The 18,276-nt window shown below is 38.6% G+C and overlaps 1 protein-coding gene across 47 annotated transcripts in view; it reads left to right on the top strand.

Annotated features, from left to right (window-relative positions):
* BMP4 (bone morphogenetic protein 4) overlaps positions 1 to 18,276 on the top strand; it is a 348,264-nt gene that overhangs the window by 200,361 nt on the left and 129,627 nt on the right. For 30 of the 47 annotated variants that reach the window (XR_007412336.1, XR_004818015.2, XR_004818009.2 and 27 more), the window contains one exon: positions 7,201 to 7,314. The exons of 15 other annotated variants lie outside the window; for them this stretch is intronic. The gene's annotated coding sequence lies outside the window, so the exon portion shown is untranslated. Of the gene's footprint in view, positions 1 to 4,722; positions 4,871 to 7,200; positions 7,315 to 18,276 lie in introns of all 47 variants that reach the window. 2 more of the 47 variants (XR_004818025.2, XM_049113185.1) reach the window with 1 other exon arrangement.

Genomic DNA, 18,276 nt, shown 5'->3' with positions numbered 1-18,276 from the left:
AGAAAAATGACCTGGAGCTTTTGGCTTCCATCATGCCGGTATATTGGGGGATCCTGTCAGAGAGTGAAGCCAGCATAGAGGAAGGCTGAGTCAAGACATAGAGAGGCAGCTTCATGAAAAATTAAGCACCTGAATTCAGTCGTGGCTGAGGCCAGAATATCCTTAGACTTTTGTTTTACTGAGCCAATAAACTCCCTGTTTATGCTTAAGGTAGTTTGAGTTGTTTTCATTTACTTGGAACAAAGAAAGCCTTGAATAATGTATGTCCAAGCAAGGACGAGAAAGAAATATCCTTTTACTCTTTCCCATGTTTTCAGACATTAATCTATTTCATTTTTAAGGAAACTCTTTTTCTTCCTTAATAAAGCCAAACCTAGATTCTCTAAAATTATCCCTGGGGGGAAGTCTTCACATTGGAAGAGAGCCTTGACCCCTGAAATTCACCTTTCCCTTGGAGGTTTCTTACTCATGCTACTGCTACAATCACACATAAAAAACCCTTCCCTTAATAAACACATGTCTAGGTTCTGCAAGGTTGGCAATGGGGGAGAATCTCCCTGTTGGAGGGACCAGCTGGACCTCATAGCCTCAGTGCCTGTTCCCCTGATGTTTGTCTTTCATTGATATTATTAAAAGAGTCAGCATGTTTCCTTACGGGCTTATGTTGAGCAGATGAGGAAAACGGGCCACCCTTGCCTCTTGCTTCCCCTGACCTGTCTCATCCTCACCCAGGATTTATATACACAATTACACAATCTCCCCCTGTCCACTGACTATAATGAAGTTAGAGCAGACAGAAGGAGCAGTTGTTGCAATGATACACTCCATGCTTCCATGCTTCCTTTGCTCCTTTGCTCAAGTTAGGAAACCCCTCCTTTCAAATTCTTATTTGAGGTTTATGGGCTCAGCTTGACCTTGAAAACATTTTAGTGGTTAAAGTGTATAAAGTTGACATTTTTTCCCCAACAAAGGTTTAGAAACAAATTCCAACACTGCTTCATTTTTCTTCTAGAGTCCCTGAGCACAGTATTGCTCCATAAATTAGACTTAGATTCTTAATAAGATGCCATTCTCTGTGTGGAAGGTCATAGGTGATATTGTCCACTTTGAAACAACTGGTCATGTCAGTGCAGACTCTTCTGGCAGTTGTAACATTAGGGCCATACCAATGGAACTTTTTTACACAGAAGTTGCCTAGTTCTACTGATTAGTCTGGTGGTGTATTCTGTGTGTGTATGTTCTTAAAACCATCTTCGTTTGCTTCAAGGTTTGTTCAAGTACTGTCTTCTCCATAAGATCATCTTTAATCATTATCATTCTCAAATTGGAAGCATCGCTCTTTCTTAAATATTTAGTATCTTATTTGTAGCTTTCTTTTTGGCATTTTTCGTTATTACTTTTGTGTTAGAATTGGTAATTCTTTATACTTACTTCTATATTTGGTGGCAAAATTCTTTTCCAAACCATCTTTCCCTTTTCTTAATACACTACCCTACCTCCAGCAGGACCTCAGTTTACACTGGGTGAATGGATGATGGAGTGCAGAGGGATGGATGCATAAATTGCAACACTAATAACCACATGTCCCCAGATCCTTTTCAATGGCTGTCTGAAGTTCTCAGGAAGACAAGAAGACACAGACTCCTCCAAGCAAATGGGTGCTATTTATTCTTATCTGGAACTTTTCCTAAATCTTTCTTAAGTTTTCTATTCAATGGGGCTAAAATAGACAAAGTAGAAACCTCAATTCTCTTTACCTTTCTCTCCCACTATTGAAGACAGAACAGGCTGAAAGTGGTCTCTTTCCATTTTCTCTTTCTTATTCTGACCCCTCACTCAGAGCTTGCTCCTCAAAACATTAGGTGCCATTAATCTCTATTTTGTAAGCCTCAGCCATAGTAGAAGAAAGAGAAATCATCTCAATAAAGGAGCTCTCACTTTGTTGTTTATAACAAAGACTTTAACCTTGGTAAAAGATTTCTTGACTTCTTTGGCCATATGTGTATTCCTGTGGAAGTGTGTGTTTGCATGTGTTGTGAGGTGGAGAGTGATACATTATATTTCTAGAGTTCTTTAGTACATTATTTATGGTTTTCAAGGAACATTAGTATACATCTTTTATATATATATACACATATATAAGCCACAAGAACTCCTTTGGATAGTTGCCTGAGCTGCCCATTGCCCAATCTCATTCTTAGTACCAAACAATCTTCAGGATAAAAGCTGTCATCTGTTTCATTATACAGTGGACATGTGGGAATATTATGATGCCTGAAGCTTTTTAGCTTAAAGAGACTTTGGGCCAAATCCATTCCTAGGGCGTTCATGTGTAGATCCTATATATGTGGCCCATACTGAGTAACCTGTTTACAATTTCTTTGTAAAAAGCATATGGCATCCAGTTGTCTTTTGCTTTTTTCAGTTAGAAAGACATATGGCAACTAGCTCTCTGGATTTACAGATGTGAGTTAGCTGAAATAGTAATATATAGAGGTGATATTTCCTCATACACACTATTGCATGGTAGTTCTCATGGACAGTGCTGTTTTTTTTTTTAAACTTTTCTCTATTCAGATTAATTACTATTATTTGTATATTATTTTTCCAGAACAAAGGTCTAAAGAGGCTTCTATTCTGTAAAATGGTTTTGATGTGCTGTTTATTAAAAGTATTAAGAGTACTTTGGGGACGCCTGGGTGGCTCAGCGGTTTAGCACCTGCCTTTGGCCCAGAGCATGATCCTGGCTGGAGTCCTGGGGTTGAGTCCCGTATCGGGCTCCCTACATGCAGCCTGCTTCTCCCTCTGCCTGTGTCTCTGCCTCTCTCTCTCTCGCTCTCAAAAATAAATAAATAAATAATCTTTTTTTTTTTTTTTTTTTTAAAGAGTACTTTGTTTTAGGGCATTAAAAAGATTAATTCTACAAGGAAACCTGATAACTGAGAAATTTGTCTATTTAAAAGATAATGAGAGACCAAGTATCTATGAACTTAATTAAGTCAAGAAACACATGAGTTGTTAGTTAGAGGCCTTCAATAGCAAGTTAGCTATTCCAGAAGTAATATCTAGGTAGGTAGTTGGCCAATCAAAAGTTGGCAGTCTTGAAGACTGTCAGCCAGTGGGTTTGGTCTTTGCAATGGCTGGTATCCAGGTTGTACTAATTTCTGTCTTGTAACTCATTAAATACTTCTTTACCCAAGTGATGTATCACTTACTCTACCAAAAATATCTTTAAAGATGCTAATTCTTAAAACAATAGAGGCTCATAAATTAATGCAAGATCTAAAGCAATAGTTAAATCATAGAAACTGGGTTAGAGCCTATTATTTTATTGCTCCCTTTTTGGGAAAAAAGAGCAAATCCAATGTCAAAAGTAAATTGGAATATCATAAAATTTAGATTCTTACAGGTTTGTGTCTACAAATTGCCAATCTAGGGGAAATTTATTTTCTGGCTTTACTCCATTCCTAAATAATAATCAATGAAAGAAAGGGTAAATAATTATTATGATATATAAACATTAAACTCTGTCCCAAAGGTAATCAGCTTGGTTTCTCTATCTTGGATAAATCAAATGTCACAATAGTATTTTGGCCTATTTTTCAGAATACAAAAATAGTCATGAGTGTAAAAATAATTAAACTAATGTCTGAAGGTATTCATTAACACATTTGTGTTAAACAGATATGGTTACTGCTCTGTAAGTGCTGTTTGCCTAAAATGAACAACACAGATGCAAACAAACAAGAGAACAGAAAAAGCAGCAGACAAGTTGAAGAGAGTTTTATATTTTGTTTAAGAATGGAAATGAGGGTAGCCCAGGTGGCTCAGCGGTTTAGCACAGCCTTAAGCCCATGGCGTGATCCTGGAGACCCGGGATCGAGTCCCATGTTGGGCTCCCTGCATGGAGTCTGCTTCTCCCTCTGCCTGTGGCTCATTCTCTCTCTCCCCCTTTCATTATTATTATTATTTATGAATAAATAAATAAAATCTTTTAAAAAAAAGAATGGAAATTCAATTTATAGACACAATGAAGTGTAAAATTAGAGGCTGGAGAAAACCATCACTTTACTAGTTGGATAAAGAAAGCTAGAATTTTATACACTGATTCTGGAAGAAAACATTTTCAAGGCCCTCTTATTGCACATTTTATTTTGTGGGAAGAGATATATATAATACATAAATACATCATTTATAGTACACATAATTTCTACATATGTTTCTATGTAAATTATATATAGATATGTCTTTGAAGTATACTATTGAACTAGTTGTACACTATTGAACTTGACTATGTTGCATATGTTCCCTGCTTTTACCTATGTTTATATATGAATATATATGTTCTTCCAAAACTGTAGATATTTCCTTGGTGAAAATCTCCCTCTTTACTCTTTGGTCATCTGGTACTTCTTCCTTCTGGCAGTTGCCACTTGGAGTGGACTAGAGCCTGGCCTAATACAGAGGAGGGGAATACCAGATTTTAGCTCATATCAATTTTTCAGAGGCTACAAAAAGGTTAGCAAAAGACAGTAATGTGAAATATGGTGTCACAATTCGTTAATTCATCTAGAGTGTACTGGTTCTCCAATAATAACCCATGTTGGCTGTACCTGGAAACAATGTGATCATTCTGCAGAACACTGGGAAATGATCTAGTGGTCTGGCAGACTTCCAGAACAATCCTTCAAGGCCAGATCTTGTTTTTTCTTATCATTCTAGTGATATAGAACACCCAGATTCCAGGGTGCAAAGAAGGTGATGGATGAATGGGCATTTGCTATCTGTAAAAAGATGTAGAAGGAGCTACTTTCTGGGCAGCCCTTACCCACAAAAAGGAAGACAGTACCTGCTGATGGAGACTGATCTGGTCTGTACTTTATTATGAAGACTCTTTCTGGAACATTTACTTCAAAGTTTACCATTATAGGCTTACATTCTTTATAGGTGACAAAAATTAAATTTATACCATCCCCAGAGTAATTATTTTGTTCACTCAGCTAGTGGCTTGGCATATCATTGACTATATTCGGGGACAAAGTTGTCCTTTTCCTTCATGGTGGGAAGGCTGGCTTATAATGTACACTTGACTTTATTGAATCATCTCCTTTCACTTTTCCCATGTTCACTATACTCCAGCCATTTGGGCAAGACCAAGCTTGTTTCCACCTCTTGTCCTTATAACTTGCCATTTTTTCTTTCTGGAACACTGTGCCCTAGATCTACAGAGGGTGGCTCTTCTTCGGCATTCTTGCCTCTGTTCACACATTACCTACACATACACTCACTCTAAATTAGCCTCCTCTCTCCTACCGGTCATATCACCCTATTTTTAAAATCACCTTCTAAAATTAACCTGCTTCTCTCTGATTACACATTTATTAGCTGTCTTTACTGAAAAGGGATGCCCGCCATGCATACCTCTGTATTCACAGTGCTAGACAGTGAGTAGCGTATGGTGATGCTAAATAAATACCAGTGACTAATCTGGACTTTAATTTATTTTTTTCTTCCAGCTTTATTGATATATAAATGACATATGGTATTGTATAAGATTAAACTGAGTTTTAGATTCATCTCCAACTCACAGAATTCATTTCTTTCAAAGCATACCTGCTTCCTTATCACTAGAAGCTGACTGTTAAGCATTCCAGATTAAAATATTGGTGGTGGAATAAATAAAACAATATTTTGGCTGATTTTCCAATAATGTTGAAGATGGTTGCTGAAAGAATAGGAAGGGGGTAAAAGAAAAAAACCTACTTAAAGTTGGGGTACTAGGGATTTTCTTGGTTCCACCTTCCTGGCTGGCTTAGGACAGATGTTCATTGGAATAGAAATTGCCTTATTTATTTCCAAGCTGTTTGGTCTTTTCTTTTATCATGAGTGGGCCTTTGTGTTGGGAAGGAACTGTTAAGACTTCCTGCTTACTCCAGCATAGACATCTGTGAGTCAAACAGACATTTCTTCATAGACTTCAAATGACTACTTTCTTCTTGTATGAACGGAAATATGCTGCCTATAAGAGGGCCAAGGAGAAAAAAAAATTCCATCGGATATCCTTATAAGGAAAACCTGAGACATGTGCTTATAATGTGCAAACAGCTATTACTCTGAAAAAGAATTATTAACATGTATTAACTTTGATAAAGATAAAAACTAAATCATTTCCATTGATATAAACCATTTGTTTTTCAAATGGGATATTCATAAACTTCAATTATAAAATTAATGACAGATGCACAAGAAGTAATATATCTGGCTTCCACATGCATGCATTGGAATTAGCCCTTTTAAATGCCCATTTTAAAACTTCCTTTTTTATAGGACTGAAGTAATTTAGAAATGATAAGCTTATTCTTTTTACCTATGCTGTTTTATAATAGTTTAGGTAGCTTGTTTAATCTGAACTCTTTGCTCTTTGCTTTTTCATGTGTTCATCTTATACCTGTCCCCAAATATTTCATTTTACTGGTGACACCAGAGCTGGGGTCATGAAGCACCCTTTTATAAAAAAATGAGAAGAGGCTTCTCCTCCCCCAAGATCATGTTTTCATAAACAATGAAATTTCTGAAGATCTGCATAGTGGAATATGAAAAATACTCACACTTAGTTCTTTAGGGGTTTTGTTGTTGTTGTTGTTAGAAAAAACCTGAAAATTACCTTTCAACTAAAGTGAAATGTTTTTGTTTTTGTTTTTGTTTTTTTGTTTTGTTTTATTTTGTTTTTGTGAAATGTTTTAAATGTCTCTTCACTTATCAAATTAGATAGGACTTCTGGTTTGGAGAGAACTTGAACATTGAGTGAAAGAATCCAACTGAGGGAAGTTAAACTTTGAAGTGTGGCAGAAACAGCAGGAGTCACGCCTTCTTTCAGGTGTACACACCACAGTGCTATTGTATAGCACTTAGGCATATCCAGAGAGAACTGTTAAAACTCATACATGCCATGCAATAAGAAAGATTTATGCCTCCATCTTATGACAACTGGGAGATGTATGAATAAAGAGAAAATTATTCAGAAATTTGGATTATCTAGGAAAGGGATGTACACCTGGGATCCAGGAAAACCTGAATATCATGAATGAGTTGCTTGTGAGCCCCTAAATTTATGTGCAAAATTTTGTGTGTATGTATAAATGCTCATTTTTCATTGTTGGTGAGGAGAGTGTCTAGTAGATTTTGTTTGGTTCTCAAAAGGTGCGTGACCCCCCAAAAAGGTGAAGAATCAAAGCAACAGAGCTAGACTACCATTACCTCAACTCAGTTTCATGGGACTGAATGGGCTGTGCAATGTGGTCCTCTTGTGGTCAGGTAAGTTGGGGAAACATTATTTAATGTATCTCACCTGTTGGAAATTCATAAAACAGTAAGTTATTAAAAGCTCTATGATGTTCTGAGGTAAAGAAGCCTGTTTTTCTTTGTTTAAGAGGGCATTTTATTTGACAACGAAGCCCTCCTTTTGTAAAATACCTGTGAACATCCCATAGGCACTGGAGTTCCACGCATGGAGTCTGACAAATGTTGAACTAACATGTATCACCTAGATTCCTTGCCTCTCAGTAGTAAGAGGTCTTCTTCAGGGCCTCTTGTAGAAAAATTCTTTTTTTGTGTCTTCTAAGATAGGACTTGACTGATGAGAAAAGTCATATGGTTGGAGAGTTGGAAGGCCACCCAATTAGAGGTCTACATGTAAAAACAGGTCATCCAATTAATCCTCCACTGGATACTTAAATTATCTCTGTGAATAAAATGTAAAATGGTGTTTCCACAATTTGGCAATCCTTTCCTTAATAGAGAATTCACTAACTCTGGGGGCATTACACCATTTTCAGGCTGTTCCATCCCTGGTCTGGTTCTTTCTCCTAGAGATGCATCTGTCTTCTTGATAGCTTATCTGTCACTTGAAGAGAGGCAGCAGTGGCAGATCTTCTTGAAGTCTTTGCTTCTCTTGGAAAGCAGCTGCAGTTCCTTCCATTGTTCCTCATGGTTTGGGGCCCTCACACCTCTGACACTGATGTTTGTTTTCTTCTTCACTAAGCCTCACATAGGCATTCTGCCCATCCAGGCTGCTTTGCCAAGGTGACTGGAACATTTCACTGAAAAAGTACACCATCTTCAGTCCCCTTTTCAGGAAATGTCACACATGCATATTTCCATCTGGCGTCTGTTGTCACACCCATGTATGTTCTCTGATAATAAGCCCACCTGCCTGCAACTGGGTGTAGAGCCACTTTTGCATTACCTAGCCCTGCCTGCTCCAAGGTTGATTGGATTATCTGTCCTGATGATTGGAGTTAGGTTATTTGGACCCTGTCTACTCTCCTGGGACTAGGGGGTGTGTATGCTCAGAAGTTGTGTGCACAGCCAAGCTCATGGAGGAGCTGAGAAACAACTCTAGAGGGAAGATGAGTTAGATGGGCAGGAATAAGCAGAATAGTGTGTACCATGGGGGGAAGGAAAGAGAGAAATTAGCTATTTCCCACTCTTTCTTTCTTGTGATCCTGCCTTCAGGCTCACTGGAATACTCCTGATTCTTTATCATAAATTTTCTTTTACTGCTTGAGCAAAAATGTAGGTTTCTATTGCTTACAATTAAAAGATCTTTGACAAAAGACACTCAAAGGTCTTGGAAGGAAATGAACAGTCTCCAGGGAAGAGTTGAATTACTGCAGTGTTCTCCTAACTTGTCTCTTTTCTTCCATTTCACAACTCATTCCACTCTCATTTGATTTATTAATCTGCCCCACTTCTGTGACTCTGCTTATGTTATTCCCTTTCCTACAATGCCATTCCTTGCAGTCTGTTTAAATCTTACCTTTTCCTTAAAGATGCAGTTATACCTCTTCTCTGAAGCTTCACCTGATCATTTAATAAATGTTTGTTGAATAAGAATAGCCAATCTGATTAAAGGAGTAAGAGAATGGTCTCATAAATAAAGACAAAAGTATTTAGACTTTTTTGAGCAACATAAGAAAGGGGATTGGTGACTAAATGGCAAGGAGTGAACAGAGGACTGGTCCACAAATATTCAGATGTTATCACTCTCTATCTTCACTTAAGCCAATGAGTCAGGGCTTCCATCAAGAACAGTTTTGATCCATAGAAAGAATTCCTCAGTCTTTGTAAGATTTACTTTGAGAGCCCTTGTTCAAGAGCTTGTGGAATTTCTTGTAGATTTTAAAAAGCAAACATCTTTCTTGGACCCTTCTAAAGAGGTGCCTTCTTAGGGCCCTTTCTTTTAGAGTCTCTTCTTTAGCACGTGGCACATAGATGTTTAATAAACATTTATTGGGTAAGGAAGGGAATACATGAATACAACTTCTATCCCTGAAGTTCAACCTCCAGACAAGCAAAAGGCCTGTAGCTTGTCTTGAAGAAATGCTTTATCCGGTGGTTGGAAAAGAAACCACATACAACCTGACACATATAGAATATGCACAGGATTCTTTACTTTCCAGAGTTAGGCAACTAAAGCAGTTTTAGAGTTGATAATAGGGACAAGCAGGCCTAATGCTTAAATGTGTGAGCCACTAAAAACAGCCATCACATTCCTGAATACTTGTGCTCCTTGGCTAGGGAACCAGCATTCCAAAATCCCCAAAACATATCCCTACCATTGGCCAGGGAACCAGAGTCTCTGCTATCTATGGCAGTATCATGCCATGCTGAATATTTGGAAGGGGGAATGAATGCCTATGTATCTTTCTGGCTCATTTGGGGTCACTGGCACAGTGCAGAGAGCCGGCAGCCCACCTGAGGATTAGCAAGAATCTAGTTCTGTCCCCAAATCTCTTAAAAACAGTAATACTGAAGGAAATGAAAGCTCACTTCCATTCATCAGGTAAGAGACACTTTATCTGTAGGAAGTGAGAGGAAAATGCCAACCACAGCAAGACTCCTCTTAGAGTATGAAGTGGTATAGACCCCAGGGTTGTGGGAAGAATGCTAGTCCAGAGCCGCAGGCTTCTCAAATCTGCCCCTATGGGCAGGAGAGAACCTTCATTGCCAGACAGTATGTTCAAGTCACCAGCTGGGAGCAGGATGCCATAGAGTGTTGTGGTCCACCATTCCCTCTTCCATTTCTATGGGAATGAAGATTGACAGCCATGCTTTAATTGAGTTCTCAATGTCTGAACATCCTGTAGTGAGATAAGCAGCAGATTCAGACAGGCCAGCAGACCAAGTTGATTTTCATGAGAAGAAAGGATTTTTTCCATCTCAATTGGTGTTTATGCCTAGTTGGTTGAACTAAGTTAAATCCTGGCAAAGCGATAGGGATACACAGTTGAATGATTTACATGTGACTTGGGAAAGGACATGATTGCACAGCTATTTCTGATCTTTAGTTACAAAATAAACTTCATTTCTTTTACTCTCCTCACTCAAAGCTACTCAGATCTGAGCAATTATACAAACTTCCAAAGTGGCAATAGGGAGTCAGGATGATTAAAAGCCTTCCCTTTGGAAATCTCTGCAGACTCAGATCCTGCAGGCCTTCCCAGCCTCCCTCTGTATGAATTCACTCTTCTTCAATTTGCATCGTGGTCTCTGCCATTGTCACGTTAGGACTTTTTGTTCTGTTTAATGCTTGGACAATGAATTTCTGTCAATGCTAATGAGAAACTTTGGCTTTAATGGTATAGAAGCATTATTCTTATGCTGCTTTGGTTAGGGTTTTATTTAATTCTGTCAACTGAAGTGCATTGGAAGTACAGTCTGGCTTCTTAGTTAGGTCAAGTGCATGAAATTAATCAAATACCAAAGAGGAGGTTGATGCCCAGACACAGCAGGAATGTTCCTGACAATTGCAAAGAGAGAAAACCCATTCAGAGGGATGATTTATCAAGGGAACATAATGGAGAATGGAGAGAGGTGGGGGAAGGGAGGATTGAATTTCAAAGATGATGTCCTTTACAGTACAAGAGAATGTGAATGATAAAGTTTTTTGTTTGTTTGTTTGGTTTTATTTTCTGTTTTTGTTTTGGTTTTCTTTTGTGTTTGAAGAGCCAGGACTTCTTCCTATGGATCACCTCTCTGGTGTCATGGAAACCTCATATATAAAGCTACAAGTAATGTCCTCAGTATGAAGAACCAAAACTGAGAATATCCAAGCACATGAGAGTTATAGGTGACTTTCAGAGTCACCCGATTATTGGCTCTCTGTTTCTTTAAAAGGGAAACTATTCTGTGGTTATTTTCATGGAGAGAAAATTAGAAAAAAATTATGCTTACAACCTTCAGAATTCCAAGTTCTATGAAGGCAGAGAAAATGCCTGTTTAGTTTGGAATTAGATCCTCAGGGCCTAGTATAATGCCTGGCCCATAGTACATCCTTGGTGTATATTTGTTAAAAATAATGTCTGAATCAGTAAGTGTCATAAAATTGTAAGTGCTTCCAAGTTAAAGACACCACAATAGAATTTTTATCACTAGTTACTAAAAGATATTTGATAGATTTAGTCCTATATGGTGAATATATATATGGTATCCACATTGGTTTTAGTATTGGTTTTAACAACTTTTTAAAAAATTTATTTATGATAGACATAGAAAGAGAGAGAGAGAGAGGCAGAGACAGGAGGAGGGAGAAGCAGGCTCCATGCAGGGAGCCCAACGTGGGACTCGATCCCAGGTCTCCAGGATCAGGCCCTGGGCCAAAGGCAGGCGCCAAACCACTGAGCCACCCAGGGATCCCCATGGTTTTATTATTGGTTTTAGTATATGCTCTTAAGAATTTATTACAAATACCAGGAAAACCTAACCAACAGCTGTTTTGGCATTTTGAAAGATTCTCTTTATTGTGAAAGCTATAGAAGTAGTGACAAAGTAATATTTCTTTGAAATTAAAACTTAATCAACTCTCAACCTATGATAATGTTAAGGCTTGTTCTATAAAATGTGGCTATATGAATTAAAGAGAGTTTGGATATTAATCAAAAAGGACATGGTAAAGGCCACTAGTATTTGCATTCAGATTTATAATACCTTCATGGGGTCTGTGTTCAGACCAAGAATAATCCTCTTTATTTCTAATAGGTAAGCACTCCATTGTGCAAAGTATGAACGTTGTCTTTCTAGCAAGATTTTATTAGTAGACCTTGATTTTGAATCATTCTCTGAGAATATTTGGTTGGAAGTTCTTTCTTACATATTTACTGAATGAATGAATGAATGAATGAATGAGTAAGTGAATTTTAAACAAGTCAACAAATCAGAAAATGCACTGATTGCCTGGCTCTTCAATGCTTTCAGAATGCAAAGAGCTTTTTAAACCAAATTTATATATTTAATATAAATGACAAGAAAAAAACCCTCGTTCTTTCAAGTTTCAGTTATTTCTAAGGTGAGGCTAGTCACTTCTATTAATTATCAGTAGCATTAAGTACCAAGAAGTAGTAATATTAAGCACGTAAGAGAACCTGAATATGTTTAGCAAAGTCATTCCTAGAAGGAAAATTGAATGGAAAATAAGAATGCCACAGTAAGCCTCAAATGAAATCCATAAGCTTTGGCCAATACTTTGCTCACTTTTGCTCAGAATTTTATTGTTAATGTCATTGCAAGTATAATTGTGGGCCCACTTGCTGGAGGCAGGAGTTTGCAAAAAGAGCTGACCTTCTGGGGTGTAATATGCTAATAAGAGAATATCTCAGAGTTGTCTGGATATAGAGCTGCAGTGCAAAAATAGCATATAAAAGACAGAGTTTTCTTTCAAAAGAAAGATAAACCAGCTCAAAACCATGCCCAGGCACCCAGAGGAGCAACGCTGCATGCTGATGATGCCATGCCAATTCTTAACAGTACCTCCAGGATTGCCCAGCATCCTAGCTTGGGTTCAAATATAGGGCCTTTGACTTCCTGACTATAGAAATAGCCACAAAAGCGTATTCTACATGGCTGGAGCCCATGGTCATGATCTTTTCCCATAAAGCTCCACCAATAGGGGAAGCTAGTATTTATTAGAAATGGCAGTCATACTGAAGTGACATGCATTCCAATAAAGGCATAGGATTTTGTGCCTAGAGTTCTTTATTTTTCCCACTATTGGGATTTGTAGGGCCCTTGACCTATCCTCTCCATCCTCCCTAACACTACCACTGCCAAAGCCAGCTCTGAACACTTTCATTAGTCTTAGCTTGATAATCAAAACTCAAAGCCAGTTTCCTTTGAGCACATAGGCAAGGCAAGAATGGCTTTTCCAAGCAATGGCTAGAGAAAACAAATGCTTGGAATATTCAAATTATTTCTGTCTTTTCATAATTTATCTGTTTCTCTTACCACCCTAGTCCGGATTTGCTAATCCCTAGGATTTCTACTTTCCTGTAATGGGCAATCATAAATTTCCAGAGAAGTAAGGGTTTGTGGGTCTGAAGCACAGTGACGTTGTTTGTTCAAAATATTTGGAGATGGTGCCAAATGCATAACAAAACATGGTTTATGGCCTTCATTTGGCATTGATTTGTGCTAGAAAACTCAGAGTATCATTTCCTCCAGAAGGTTTTGCATTTTTGATGAGAGAAAATATTTTCAACAACAGAATTCTTGAAGAACTTTTACAGTGTTTAATTGTGGAAATCCTTCAAAATAAAGCAGCTTTAAATTTTTCTTGTAATTTTAAATTGTTGCCTTCTTTTTTAAATTGTTGCTTTGAAGTGGAGCCTTCAAAGTGATCTTTCCAAGGAATGTTCCTTTAAGAATAGTCACCTGTATCGTGGGGGGACACAAACCAACTTGAAGCATGAGCCATGTTGTTACAGATGCATACTTTACAAGAAACTGGTGGCAAGAAACAACATTAGTTATTGGTATGTACCCTGCAACTGGGACTGAGCCAGAATTATTCCAGTGGCCTTGGAGCCTCTGGAAAGATGAATCATCCAGATTTCCAAAAAAGATAGCTTTCACCAAGGAAGAACTCAAGGGTGAGTAGATCAGAAGACTCATCATGTCCAACAGAAAGGTGGTATAATGTTTTGGAAAACCCACTGCAAATGAATTAGAAGGAAAAATAAATTAAAAAAAACAAGTCAGTTTCTCAGATAAGAATTATAAGGCCTATTACCTACTGGAATAGGGTGAAACAGAGGGAAAACCAGAGGGGCCTCACAGCCCCCCAGAAGGTCACATGTCCTCACAGTGTTGATTCCCTCACTCAGGTCCTTCCTTTGTTAGGAAAAACCAAAAAAAGCTGAACAATAAAATTATTAGGTCTGGCCTGCACAAATGTTAATCAGCTTTTTTTTTTTTTTTTTTTTTTAATTCTATTTATTTACTCACGAGAGATACAGAGAGAGAGAGACAGAGACATAGGCAGAGGGAGAAGCAGACTCCTCCCAGGGAGCCCAATGCAGGACTTGATCCCCAGTCTCCAGGATCATGCCCTGGGCTGAAGGCAGGTGCTAAACTGCTACTGCTGAGCCACTCAGACTGCCCTGTTAGTCAACTTTGAAAGAAAAAGCATTGTTATGGGTGATGCTAGGCCCAGTTTGTTGCTGGTTTGTCTGCAGGCTCCAGAAACCAGATTCCTGGCCACACCCCCCCAGAGTTTCTCATTCAGTATGTTTAGAGTGGGGAAGGAGTCCAGAGTAGCAATTCTGACAGTTTTCCAGGTGATATGATACTGCTTGTGTGGGATCAACTTTGAGAACCATTCTTCTAGCATATGTCATTAGCTTTGTGAATCCAAGGAAATGAAAGCACATGACTTTTAGGTAATTTTATGATAGTTTGGATTTATTCTTATACATGTATCTGCCCATGCAAACTACAAATGGGGGGAGCATTTATCTGGAGAATTCAGGCTACAGACTTCATTAAAATATTAGAATGCTTTAAGTATAGGAAGTTTTTTCCCTGGAGAGTAGAAGGGGAATGTTTCTAAATCATCCTAGATTGCTTTATTGCCCTTTTTCATTTTTGCATAGGGATAGCAAAGTACTGTTTGTCTAAGACGCATCTATTGACCTGTTCTCTAATAATGACTTTACTTTGGAAAGTCATTTATACACAGCCTGGAAGAACTGTGACTATGTTAGGAAATGGAAAGTGTGAATGGGCATGGAGTCTTTTAGAGAAACGGGTTCCAAGGTACACCCTTTTCATATCTCTGGTGTCTGTGGGAGAGGTCACAGGCAGTCTGATGATAAGTTTATGATGCATTGTTATATCAAGTCTGGAAGAACCAAAGAAGTGCCTCCTATTTGTCTTCAAGTCAAGCTTTAATTAGGAAGACTCTAGAAAATGCCAAGGAAGAGCCTCAGAATATCCAGGAATAATGCTGGAGCAAGTGACAAGTATTTTATCCCACAAACCTGCCTGCACAATGACAAGGAATAAAAATAATCTTAGTGTTAACTTAAACCAATTCTTCTTTAATGTCATTTAGAGTTCTTAATTCCTAATCTATTTTGCCTGTGTTTCCAACCTTTATTTTGTAGGTCTACCCAAGTCTTTCCTTTTGGACATTGTTTATATTTGTCTTAGTTATAATACCAATGAGATTATAATTGAGTGACCCTGAAGTTCTAGAACATGTAATAATTCTTTAAAATCAGCTGCTCATCTGTAAAATACAAACCCTCTGAATGTTCTTTAAAATTCACAATGAGGGGCGCCTGGGTATCTCAGTTAGTTAACCATCTGCCTTCAGCTTAGGTCATGATTCCAGGGTCCTGGAATCAAGCCCACATTGGTCTCCCTACTCAGCAGGGAGTCTGCTTCTCCCTCTCCTCCTGCTTGTGCTCTCTCTCAAATAAATAAATAATATCATAAAAAAATAAAACAATAAAATTCACAACCAAACGTAACAGTGTGGGTCTTCTTTTGGTGACAATGGACAGCTTTTAAAGTCATATCTTACATCTCCTAAAACAGATTTCCATAGTAGGTACTTGAGGTGGGGTGTCAGGTGTCAGTTTAATCACATGGAAGGCCAACTTTATTGTGGGCAAGGGACCACTCTGGAGTGATCATTATGATTCTGATGCTTTTTGAGTTGAGTTTCTGACACTTGCAACTAAGAGACCTATAATCACAGGACTCTTTTGGACTATAAGGGAGAGAAAGCCCAGTATCACTGAGACGTTTCCAAACAGAAATAACACCCAGTAAGAATGGAAGTTCTGGATACAACCAGTGCTAACTTGACTTGTTCTCTCTACATTTTTGGAAAAGTTTAATGAACTTCACCATTCTGAACTTTAGATATACCCCACCTGACCCTTGGGGCTCTCCTTATGAGTATGACTCAGTAAGAAAGCACTGTTCTCTTTTGCATTATTTTGCTGCTGGGAAACAGGTCTTGGGGCCACTTAAAAAGCAGAAGTTCTGGGATGCTTGGGTGGCTCAGCAGTAGGGCATCTGCCTTTGACTCAGGGAGTGATCCTGGAGTCCCGGGATCTAGTCCCGTATCAGGCTCCCTGCGTGGAGCCTGCTTTTCCCTCTGCCTATGTCTCTGTCTCTGTCTCTCTCTCTGTGTCTCTCATGAATAAATAAATAAAATTTTAAAAACCTCATTAGTTAAAAAAAAAAAAAAAAGCAGAAGTTCTCCTTTGATTCTGGGAAATCCAGATGAATGGATAATCAGAGGCAACCAGAAGATACAAATGGAAAACCTCCAAAGGTACACTCCTGTAAATTCAGAAAATAGGAAAAGTTTGCCATCAGCACATATCTGATTTCCCTTTTGGTGCACTCCTCTCTCTTCAGGGTGTACTTAATTTCCTTGAATTGTGTTCTTGGTCTCCAATGGGCCTGTGGGTCTAATTAAAGTATAAAGAGTATCTAGGACTCAGGATCTAGCTCTCAAGCCCTCCTCTGCTCCAGACTCTTCTGTCACCTCAGTGTATGAAGACCATTTGGTCCAAGTTATAAATAGGTTTGCCTAGAGTCTCAAGTAAAAGTGTGCTAAAAAGGACAACGGGGCAAAGTGTATAAAATTGAAATGATCCCAGAGAATCACTGGAAGATATGCTCTGTAAGGGGAAGGATCTTGTCTTTTCAGTTCAAACCACAATCCTCAGCACCTGCCTGTTATGTGGCACATAGTAGGTGCCTCACAAATATTTGTAGACTCAGTGAATGAACCACATAGTCAGGATGTGTGGTCCAGTATCAATACCATTCAGCTAGTTGCCTGCTCTTATCCCAGTAGGCTGTGAGTCAGCAAAAAGCAGATTACCTAATGCAAACTTGATTTTAGTGACTGAGACCAGATCAGATGGAATTCAAGCACTGATGGAGGAGGAGAGAACTTAGCACTTACAGAAAGGAAAATACATGTTTATTGAGTGCTTGTGCTTTACACATCTTATGACTTTTGCTTGGTGCAGTAAGCCCTGAAAAGTAAGTCTTGTGTGTTTTGTTTGTGTGTTTTGTTAATGGGAAAACTGAGATCATATAAGCATTCTAGTAAGAAGCTGAGATAGAATTTCTACCTAGATCTTTTCCATCCAAAGCTCATCCTGATTAGATAAATAGGTGATGGAAAAAGAGTGATAGGGGTTCTTTCTCCAAAAATTTGACTAGGTTATAGAATGAATTTATTTTTTGAGAGAGAGAGAGAAGAAAATACATGTGCATGCATGCATGAACATGGATAAGCAGAAGGGGAATAGGGAGGGGGAGAAAGAATCTTAAGAAGACTGTGCACTGAGCTCAGAGACAAATGTGGGCTTGATCCCACCACCCGGAGATCAGGAACTGAGCCAAAACTAAGACTTGGATGGTTAAACAACTGCACCACCCAGGCGCCCCCATGGGACAAATTTAATACAACATCTCCTATGTCCCCAATATGACTCTGTAGGACATTACCCCGACTATCCACAGTTCCCTGACTCAGCTTTTCAGTAACTCTCAATTCAGAATTCCTGATGAGAATCAATTGACCCAGCTTGGAAAGAATGTAACAAGCAGATACAAATGTAGCTTCATGTACTCATCTCCTTGTTAAGGCTGAGAGTGGAACAAGTTTCTTTTATTTTTATTTTTTAAGATTTATCTTAGAGAGAGCATGAGCGTGATCAAGGGTAGGGGCAGAGAAGAGGGCGAGAATCCTCAAGCAGATTCCCTGCTGAGCTTGGTGCCTGACACAGGACTTGATCCCAGGACCCTGATATTATGACCTGAGCTGTAATCAAGAGTCAGACACTCAACTGACTGAGTCACCCCGGTGCCCCAAAACAAGACTTTTAAAAATGAGAGTGGATATGGGAAGACAGTTATCAGTATTTCTAGGATAAATAGGTATGGTGAACATTTGCCTGCAATCCT

Source organism: Canis lupus, chromosome 8 (assembly GCF_003254725.2).
Source record: "Canis lupus dingo isolate Sandy chromosome 8, ASM325472v2, whole genome shotgun sequence".
NCBI classification, from domain to species: domain Eukaryota; kingdom Metazoa; phylum Chordata; class Mammalia; order Carnivora; family Canidae; genus Canis; species Canis lupus.
This window is presented reverse-complemented; position numbering and strand designations above follow the sequence as displayed.